This window comes from Dreissena polymorpha, chromosome 2, assembly GCF_020536995.1.
Source record: "Dreissena polymorpha isolate Duluth1 chromosome 2, UMN_Dpol_1.0, whole genome shotgun sequence".
Classification (NCBI taxonomy): domain Eukaryota; kingdom Metazoa; phylum Mollusca; class Bivalvia; order Myida; family Dreissenidae; genus Dreissena; species Dreissena polymorpha.
The window spans coordinates 151,953,054-151,964,371 of NC_068356.1; the positions used below are offsets into that span (position 1 = coordinate 151,953,054).

At 34.1% G+C, this 11,318-nt stretch overlaps 1 long non-coding RNA gene across 2 annotated transcripts; it reads right to left on the reverse strand.

Annotated features, from left to right (window-relative positions):
* Positions 1-1,120: 1,120 nt before the first annotated feature.
* LOC127869493 (uncharacterized) lies at positions 1,121-4,957 on the reverse strand. Of its 2 annotated transcripts, none has more exons than XR_008044592.1 (4): positions 4,365-4,957; positions 3,799-3,988; positions 2,798-3,001; positions 1,121-1,923 (listed from the first exon to the last, which is right to left on the reverse strand). It is a non-coding gene; the product is annotated as an uncharacterized LOC127869493 (long non-coding RNA). The 2 variants fall into 2 exon arrangements; XR_008044593.1 differs by having other exon boundaries at positions 2,794-3,001.
* Positions 4,958-11,318: the final 6,361 nt, after the last annotated feature.

An 11,318-nucleotide genomic window follows, 5' to 3' on the forward strand; every position in this document is an offset into this window, starting at 1 on the left:
GCGTATGGAAAGGTCTTGTCCATATACACATGCATACCAAATATGAAGGTTATATCTCAAGGGACATAGAAGTTATGAGCATAATTCGAAAAATAAACGCAGATTTCGAAACCTTAACGCGGACCCTAAGTTCAAGATCAAGGTCACAGGGATCAAAGTTTGTGTGCATATGGTGCCTTGTCCATATTCACATGCATAGCAAATATGAAGGTTATATCTCAAGGGACATAGACGTAATGAGCATTTTTCGAAACCTAAACGTAGATTTCGAAACCCAAATGCGGACCCTAGGTTGAACGTCAAGGTCACAGGGGTCAACATGTTTGTGCGTATGGAAAGGCCTTTTCCACATACACATGCATACCAATTATGAAGGTTATATCTCAAGGGACATAGTAGTTATGAGCATTTTGAGAAACCTTAACGCAAAGTGTGACGGAAGGACAGACGGACGGACGGTCCGATCACTATATGCCCTCCTTCGGGGGCATAAAAATCGATTATCGTTAAAGGCACTGTAGTTGCGTATAGTTTTTATTTACACGGTTATTATAATAGCAAAATTCATGTTCGACTGCAGACGTCTATCGCAAAACGGACCTTATGATTATTTTTTTCCTTACGATACCTATTTTAAAACATTTCTATATTTGAAGTACCCGTTAATTATATTAAAGACATACAATCAATTAAATGTAAATGAAAGATTTGGATATATCTGGCATTCAGCGAGTGACCTTCATTTATAAACTTGACAGGCTGCATCATCGAATGAGCAACCAACTATACAAGATATATATGTACATTAATATACAATATGAACTTAATCCGTAATAACTCATAACAATAAGTTACTGTATCTATTCTTGATTTTCAGATACATGTTATTTATTCGATTGTGTATATTAATCAGTAGAATGCAAATTGTCAAATAGTCAAATAATATCAATCTGTAATTCAATTCTATCCGCAATTGTATAGAAATACTGTGTAAGTGTAAAAAAGACCGAATAGCCAAAACATCAATTATTATTCAACTAAAACTGTTTTTATTTAATATTAATTTATTGACTGTTGAAACACTTGAATTCAAATGAACAAACATTTTGCGCAATACATATGCAATTTTGAAAACTAGCCCAGGAAGTTATATTTATGACAAGTGATTTTAATTAAAAAAGATTAGACAATACTCATCTTAGATATCTGATTCATTTTGAACAGTAACTTTATACAACATAGAGCAAAATGATTAGAAAAGTACACTGTATTTGATAAATAACTAACTTGGTCAAAAAAGCAACTAAACTGAACAGTCGTTAAACATAAGCTACACAAAGGAGTCACTGATCAGAATCGGGAATAAAATTTTGCGGACACATTTAGTAATGAAGCTTCATATTGTGTTTTTTTAATGAGGCAAGCAGTAGTTGTACACAATATTTGATTCATATAATTTCATAGTTGAGCAGGTAATTTTACATTATATATTTATTAAAGCAGTCAACAAAGCCTCATCCTTGAAAAGAAGCAATTTATTGCAGCATATAGTAAAGCGACCAGTGTGCCATGACACTGGTATAAGGCAACAACATATTTTGTTTTTATTTAGATTTTTCAGTCATAAAACGGTTTTGTTTAAATGTTGTATCACTGTCAATGAGATGAATTGTAAGTCTTCAACTTGATGTACAAGCTCTGCACACAGATGTATTCCAGAAAGTAGGCTTTATGGAGGTCGCCTTTAGTGCTGCTCTAGATGGGGAACTGATCATGTGTCAGTGGTTCCCATCTCCAGGGCATCTGGCCTTTTCATGGGCGCTGGCAGTGACTTGGGCGCTACCAATCGAGCCAACTGAAGGGTGAGCACCTGTTCCAGCAAGATCCTCTCCCTGCACTTTCCATGAGCACTGCACATGAAAACTGACACAAAAACTGCATGAAATATTCATTTTATTTCAGTATTTGCCTTATAACAAGACACTGAAGATATGAACATCAGATTCTGTAGTTGAAAAAAGATGCACACTCGTTGAAAACAAACCCTTTTCTTTTTAAATTAAAAAAGGGTAATAATTATAATTAATTGCCAGGAGAAAGTGATGGGCCTTTTTTGAAGCGTAAAGCTAATGATGGTGTCCTAATGATAAATCACATAAAGTAAAAATACATAATATGTCACTGCCAGCGTATATTGCGTATGTGTGTGTGTGTGATAGAGAAAATGTCAAAAAATTAATAACTATTTTAATATGAATATTAAATATCACACACTATGACAACATATACTATTATTTGTATAATTTATATGCACATTATGTAAGTTGCTGCTTATATGGGATCCCCACCAGGATTTGAACCTGGATTTCCTCTCCATATGGAAAGGTGTGTTTGCTTACACTATAAGGATTTTTCCAGTAACAGCAATATTGTTTACAATTATTTCTGTCAACTACATTTACTATTATCAACTAGTATAAAAATGTAAAACAAACAGATAAAGTCAAATACATGTACATGTGTACAAAGTACACGTGCTTGGAAAGTGGAATTATTTTATCCCAAATTTATTCAAGAAAGAGTAATGTACAAAAACATTATTTAGCTTAATAATAAAATTAACAATAATGTTACAGATATTAACACTTAAATTGTTCTTTTCAAAGTTTCCATGATAAATTAATTAAGAATACATCAAAATTTACATTGGCTAATGTTGCTACTGATGATTCAAGGGAAAACAATTTTTAATTTTCAACAACTAAACAGTTTCATGTACTCGTAACTACATACCTACCAAGCAGTTAAGGTGTGCTGGTTTATATTCGCCGGCTGAATGCCCGTTTCTTACATCACAAGCTGAATGTTGACTATCATCTTCTGTATGTAGTTGTAGCCTTGGGGAAGCCATCATTGGTGATGGAACCCGAGAAGTTAGCACACAACTACTCCGCAGGGAATCTGCCAGGTGGCTGGACAAAGGTGATGGGGCAATGCACATCTGTAATTGTTATGTTTAAGTTTATGGTTTATACAATATGAATATTTTACACCGCACTTATAACTGAAATCAAACACAGTTTGAACTGGATATATATACGTGTATATGCTTGCTTATTTGCTATTGTTAGTCCAAACATTAACATATGAAAAATGAAATAATTTAATGTGATGTTTGAACTCCAGGAATGATCTGTATCTGAGATGTCTTCTGTGACTTGAAGCCACAATCAATCCAACATTAATTTTTATTTAAAATAAATCGCCAGTTATAAAGTCTATGACAGTTATACATTGAAGTAATTAATCATCTAAACGCTTCATACATTTTTAAACCAAACCAATAAACTTTTCTTATCAATACCTTATTACAGTACATGAACTAACTACAAGACGAGAATCTAAAAAAACTACTGACCACCAAAAATGTCAAAACATATTTACAAACTCAACATTTGAGTGTTTTGGACAAGTTCTTCCTCGGATAAAATAAGAAATGTGAAGTATATGCATTTACGCATATAGTACTGTACATATTTTTCTAAAATATTTAACTCATTACAATTAATATATTATCAAAACAAAAAATGCTTACACTATTTGTCTCGAATCATAAGAAACATTAAAAACATTTACTAACACATGTTCCATATAGGTGAAAATACAATACAAAAATTTTAGGTTTCAATTCACTCTTATTAAAATATAATAACATTACGAACAGCTAAACTAAATAATGGTCTCACAGTGACAAATGTATATATAACAAGTATTTAATCATTTTGTTATAAAATGTACCTTGTTGGAATGATATGCCACACTCTTTAAAAGGCAAACTTTTTGCGGTTTGTCAGATCCGAGCCAAATATTTGCACAGCGGTTACCTCATGACTCTCAATCACATCTCAGATGATCTGTCCTCTGACAAAGTGCCGGAGGGCTGTCTGGGCTAACTATGGTGACCTTAAGCCGAATCGAACGTAGCTGCCTAGAAGGTAACCGATGCAGACTCATCACTGTACATGTAACAACATGACATAAGAAAACAGATTGAGCCACATACATTAATTTTAAAATGTAAACATTGTGACTGTCACTGTCATCCAACTTGTGCATGTGAGGTTGATCAACCAGTTCCAAAATAATAGAACTAGCTGGATGTATATGTAAACCTTTTTTTTTCAACATGTTTCACACCAAAGAATATCTTGCTCCAAGCTGTTTTGCACCTCCATATGTATAAATTCCTTCTTTATTTGAATCTAACCTTTGAATGTGGGGTTTATGGACAAATTCCCTATAAACTGAACTAGCCTGAGGTACATGAAATCTTTTTTTTCAAAAGGTTTTACAGAAAAGAATACCTTTATCCATGTAGTTTTGAACTCCATGCGTCAGTTCTGGATGTAGGCCATCTGGTTCAACATCTTAGTCGTGGACACTGCAGTCATCAAGAACTGTATAATATTATTATAACAAGGGACAAAATTGTCACAAAACCAGGTTTTCATTGTGAAAAAAAAATCTGATAAAGGGAGAAAACTCAAACTGAACTTTTGAAATGAACAAACAAAACTAACCCCCTTTGTTAGTTTGTTTTTTAAAAAAATCTATTTTTAGTCGTGGCGACCTTGACATTGGAGATATTGACGTGATTCTTTCGTGCGACACGCCGTCCCATGATGGTGAACAAATGTGCCAAATGATTTTAAAATCTCACAATGAATGACATAGTTATGGCCAGGACAAGCTAATTTATGGCCATTTTTGACCTTTGAACTCAAAGTGTGACCTTGACCTTGGAGATATCGACGTAATTATTTCGCGCGACACACCGTCCAATGATGGTGAACAAATGTGCCAAATGATTTTAAAATCTGACAATGAACGACATAGTTATGGCCCGGACAAGCTTGTTCCGCCCGCCCGCCAGCCAGCCAGCACGTCAGCCAGCCAGCCCGCCCGCATTCGCCAATCTAATAACCAGTTTTTTCCTTCGGAAAACCTGGTTAATTTTTCCTTCGGAAAACCTGGTTAAAAAGTAATATCTTATTTAATTAGGACAGTGAAAAGTCAAACTGAGGACAGTGTAGCATTCAAATAGGGACACGCAGCAATGCAATGCGGTGTAGTTATATGTGACCCATCCTGTTCAATTTAAGTGGATAACTGGCACATATTGCAGATAAAAGTTTTTATGAGCCCCACTTTAAAGGGGCCTTTTCACAGATTTTGGCATTTTTTAACTTATTCATTAAATGCTTCATATTGATAAATGTAAACATTGGATCGTAAAAGCTCCAGTAAAAAATCAAGAATAAAATTAAAAAAAGGAAAAGAACATGGCCCGGAGCAGGTTTCGAACCAGTGACCCCTGGAGTCCTGCCAGAGTCCTGAAGTAAAAACGCTTTAGCCTACTGAGCTATTCCGCCGAGTACACATACTTGACGTATTTTATACCTTATATAAGCAATATTCGTAGTTTCACAAAATTTAACGACAAAAACAGAACTCTCCAAATTATTCAATCGTTTCGCGTTGCAACGCTTTATAATTTTTAGGTTTTAAAATCGTCAAAAGATGCATATAATGGCTATATTAGACCATGGTAAATGTTCAGTATTACTGTTTCCTCACAAATATCATAACTAAAACGAAAATTTGCGAATCTGAAACAACTTTTTTCAATTTTGTCAATTAACCAAAGCATGAAAAGATCCCTTTAAAGACAAATTTAATCCCTTAGCCAACAATATACATGGCACAGACAAATTCATTCTTTGAAAAGCTCAATACCTTATAAACATTAGAAAAAACTTTTGTACGCATGCCACAATGTTCAAAGAGAATTGTCTACATAACAAAATGACAAATATCCAAAAAATTGTCACAGATTCAAACAGAAATATGTCCAAATGACACAGGTGCCCTACATTCCACTTATGTCTGAAAACTCCAATAATGTCAAAACATGTATTATCATTACTCACATATCCTTAAAATATAGCTTTCAGTTATAATTTTTGATTGTCTCAGTGGTAACATGTTTGATTTTGTTACAAAAAGTATATAGTCAAAATTCCTTGGACCAGTTTTATTAAATATAGTAATTATAGTCCTAGGCTATGACAGATTTTCACACAATAGTATTCATAATGCCTTCAAAAATTAACACACTACTTAATACAAAGTACTCATTCACAGGGCTTTTTTTCCTATTTTTGTGGAGCGGCCTTGGCCCCAACCCTCCTTTTGTGAAAAAAAGAGTCGCGAACAGTTCAAAATTGTGAACAAATGAGTCAAAAACTGTTCAAAATTGTGAAATAATGAGTCGTGAACTTTCTTAAGTTTTGAAAATTTGAGTCACAAACTTCTTGAAATTGTGAAATTTGAGTCGCCAATTTCTCAAATTTGTGAAAAACGCCCATTCTCACAGAAGGAAAAAGCCCTGATTTAGCTATCTATGATGCATGTTGTTTTATCACCATGATCCGTACAAATTATTTATCTCAGAGTCCTCACTTCTTTGAGTATTGCAGGCTGCCTGAGCTGGGTAATGTAGTCAAGTGAATTTCTCCAAGCTCCGACATCAGTGTATAAAGCAAACTTGTCCTGAAGATTAAAAAATTTATTACTAAAACACATAAAAAATAAAAATCATACTCATGAACTTAATGAAGAGCTTGAAAACTGTATAGATCTCATGTCAAATTAATTAATTATGCTGTAATAGCTTGCATAGTGAGTACTGTGTAGTGACTTGCATGGTATGTAATGGCTTGCATAGTGTGTACTGTGTAGTGACTTGTATAGTGTGTACTGGCTTGTTGCATAGTGAGTACTGTGTAGTGACTTGCATAGTGTGTACTAGCTTGCATAGTGTGTACTGTGTAGTGACTTGTATAGTGTGTACTGGCTCGTTGCATAGTGAGTACTGTGTAGTGACTTGCATAGTGTGTACTAGCTTGCATAGTGTGTACTCTGTAGTGACTTGCATGTGTGTACTGGCTTGTTGCATAGTGAGTACTGTGTAGTGACTTGCATAGTGTGTACTAGCTTGCATAGTGTGTACTGTGTAGTGACTTGTATAGTGTGTACTAGCTTGCATAGTGTGTACTGTGTAGTGACTTGTATAGTGTGTACTGGCTTGTTGCATAGTGAGTACTGTGTAGTGACTTGCATAGTGTGTACTAGCTTGCATAGTGTGTACTGTGTAGTGACTTGCATGTGTGTACTGGCTTGTTGCATAGTGAGTACTGTGTAGTGACTTGCAAAGTGTGTACTAGCTTGCATAGTGTGTACTGTGTAGTAACTTGTATAGTGTGTACTGGCTTGTTGCATAGTGAGTACTGTGTAGTGACTTGCATAGTGTGTTCTAGCTTGCATAGTGTGTACTGTGTAGTGACTTGCATGTGTGTACTGGCTTGTTGCATAGTGAGTACTGTGTAGTGACTTGCATAGTGTGTACTAGCTTGCATAGTGTGTACTGTGTAGTGACTTGCATGTGTGTACTGGCTTGTTGCATAGTGAGTACTGTGTAGTGACTTGCATAGTGTGTACTAGCTTGCATAGTGTGTACTGTGTAGTGACTTGTATAGTGTGTACTGGCTTGTTGCATAGTGAGTACTGTGTAGTGACTTGCATAGTGTGTACTAGCTTGCATAGTGTGTACTGTGTAGTGACTTGCATGTGTGTACTGGCTTGTTGCATAGTGAGTACTGTGTAGTGACTTGCATAGTGTGTACTAGCTTGCATAGTGTGTACTGTGTAGTGACTTGCATGTGTGTACTGGCTTGTTGCATAGTGAGTACTGTGTAGTGACTTGCATGTGTGTACTGGCTTGTTGCATAGTGTGTACTGTGTAGTGACTTGCATGTGTGTACTGGCTTGTTGCATAGTGAGTACTGTGTAGTGACTTGCATAGTGTGTACTAGCTTGCATAGTGTGTACTGTGTAGTGACTTGCATGTGTGTACTGGCTTGTTGCAGAGTGTGTACTGTGTAGTGACTTGCATAGTGTGTACTAGCTTGCAGAGTGAGTACTGTGTAGTGACTTGCATAGTGTGTACTGACTTGCAGAGTGTGTACTGTGTAGTGACTTGCATGTAGAGTGTGTGTACAAACACTCAGGCCACTAGAGCCTGCATTGTCATGGGTTATCACTTTGGGAGCCACCAATTAAAGCCTCTATAACGCTCAAAGTCAATGAAAATTTTGTAAAGTATTTCGTAAAATAAAGTAAACACCTTAAAAATCAGTGTTCCTTATAGCAATAGCCACAATTTCAATGCTGGATGTGGTATGATAACATATATTTTGTAGATACAAAATGCTCGTTTTTATTTATTTGTGACACAATTAATTCCATGTTATTAAATCGAATTAAATATGTAAAACAAGAATAAAAACGCGCATTTTGTATCTACAAACATCTATTTTATCAGACCACGTCTGGCGTTGAAATTTTGGCAATTTCCATAAGATACAATGATTTTTAATTGTTTAGCTTTATTTTACGAAATATTGAACAAAATTTTCCTTCATTTTAAGTAGTAATGTTTCTTTAAGCATTGACAAATATAACAATGTAATTTCATGTATTTCATAAAGAAAGCAAGTTGAAAGATCCCCCAAAAGGGCAGTAAATGAAACCAGTAGATAAGAATTACTAGTAGCATATACTACACCTACAGAGCATTTCAGGTCAATTTAGTATAACCCTTAATTCTTAAAACTAAGATAGTATCAAACAATAATCTAGTATTTCAGGAAGTGTTATGCCAGTGATTTCATTATCTTTTTTAAAGTTATTATCAAATTAGAATTGAGTACTTACTTTATAACTGCATTTCTTGTATAAACAGAATGATGAGAGGGGAACGCTACCTTAGATTGGGTAGAGTTTTTCATTAGATACAGTGACATAAATAAAATTAACCAAATAAAGTAAATAAACATATTTAAATTTAAAATTGAATAAAAGTTCAGAACAATCATTGCTTTCAAATGAACAATAAGCTTGTTTTAAAGCAACGATTAGTTTTCATCTGAACATACAAGTTAAATTGACAGTTGGTTTAAAGTACATAACCCTAATAAACGATGGAAGAAATCTACATCAGTACTTGTTTATTTATTGCTTATGGAAGCACTTTTTTTGTCATTCAATGCTTTCGTGTCTGCTTTCAAGTTTTATTGTCATTTTAATCTGATTATTTTGCAAATAACTGATAGGAAAGATCAAATGTACATACTTTAATAAACCAGATATGTTTACAATGCTACTAGCACTGTCTTTTAAAATGCCTACAGGTTTTATCGCTATGAATTAGAACAGGAAAAAACTATTTCTTTACATTCACATTATCGACTTTCTGAACAATGTAACAAGAGCTAAAAATCTAGTTTCAAGCTCTTTATTGTTAGTTATCTTTATTAAGACAGCTTCCGATTTTCTTGCACTCATATTTGCTGTGCTCTTATTTGTTGCAACACAGTAAATATGGCTCGAGGATTGATACGGACAGGATTTTGTCAATTATTACAGATCAAACTGCTTAACGTGACTAATTGTTAAGTTTTGATATCAATTTAATTTTTTTTTTTATAAGAGTTGTAGGCGAATAAAATTGATTGCTTGCTCAAAAACACAGTTTTGTAGCTAAATGCAACATGCGTCATATTACACAATGCCATGAAAAATAATCTACAGGGTTTAAATACTTACCTTTCCGTTGTTTAAACTTCAAGTAGGCAATGGACTGGTCTCACGCCTGGCTTGGATACTATAACGTCACAGCTTTTCGAATTGCAGTTTAAAAATAACAATACTGTTTGGATTTCAAAACATGTTTCAAATTAAATAGCGACATTTCATTTATATATTTACTGTATTATTATATATTATGCCCTGACAAGCTGTGTTGGAAGGCATAGGCTATTTTGTAATTTATATGTATAATCCCAGTAATGTGTTTGTACATGTACTATTTAGTTTATATATTAGAGCACAAATACACATTAGGCATATTTTTATTTTCCTTGAAAACAAGATGCTGTGCTCACTGCCCACACAGGCTTATTGCTCGTGTAGGATGACCCATTTCTAATATTTTAAGTACAAACTATGTCAAGGCCAAAGTGAGGTTGGCTTATATGCGTCATTAGGCCATTATTTGACTAAAATTGGATATCATTAGTATTTCTCCAGACGCAATAATAGTTGATGAAACAACTTTTCAACTCAGCAATTATTTTTTCTACAAAAGGCAGTTTTAAATTGTAACCCTATTTTAAAAAACACACAATCAAAGTAAGCAAAATTCATGTCAAGATTTCACATTTTAGGAATTATTGCAAAACAAAAAGAAATGGAAAGCCCTATCAAATATCGATAAATATTTAAATTGCTCTAATTGCTTATTGATTGCTCAGCACACAAAAAACCATAGTGTCAAATTTAAGTCAAGTTAAAGTATTCTATATTAGATCTTTATTTAAGCAACAATGGTTTATAATATTCTAAGCGAAATATGTTATATTATACATTGAAAATATTTATATGTGCTTTATTATTTGCCAAAATTCAATTTTGATAATCATTTGGATTTTATGCTATTGTATGCACTATGGGATAATGCAAATTGGTGTTTTTTGATTATCAGGACCAGTACATGCATATTCAGTATCAAACAAGTGGGCTTTGAGGGTAGCCAGTCCTGTGGACCGTCCCCTCCCAACAGTAAAGGTCAATCCCTGCGCTAGACCATCCTATGGACGGATTTACTGATGGCCAACACAATCATTATATGTGTCCTGCATCAAGATGTCAGAGGCATAAAAAAACTCTGTATAAATAAAACTGTAACTTTTAATGACTTAACTTTGTTTGCTACCTATCAGCAGTGTGCGAAATTCGCACTAGCCTGAAGGGTTTTGGCTAGTGAAAATCCATTCGGGCTAGTGGGAACAATTTAAACATTTATATAGTCGGGCTACTAAGAAATTTTACTTTTTATATATGTAAGAATTTGGGCTAATACTTTAAAATCTGAATTTCGCACACTGTATCAGTATATGAAACATAGCAGCAAATATGACACAACAACTTAAATTTCCTTCTCACAAATGACTAGAAGACTTTGATCACATTATAACTGCAATGCATTGTAGTTAGTTCAGTTTTAGATAATCAATATTTTATGTATAAAGGTTTGCTTAAGTGGCATCTCTATAAAACCTTCAACCGGGTATATCTATTGATGTAATTCAATAGCATGAGATGATCCTTAAATGACTGCCAAAATAAATGAAATAATC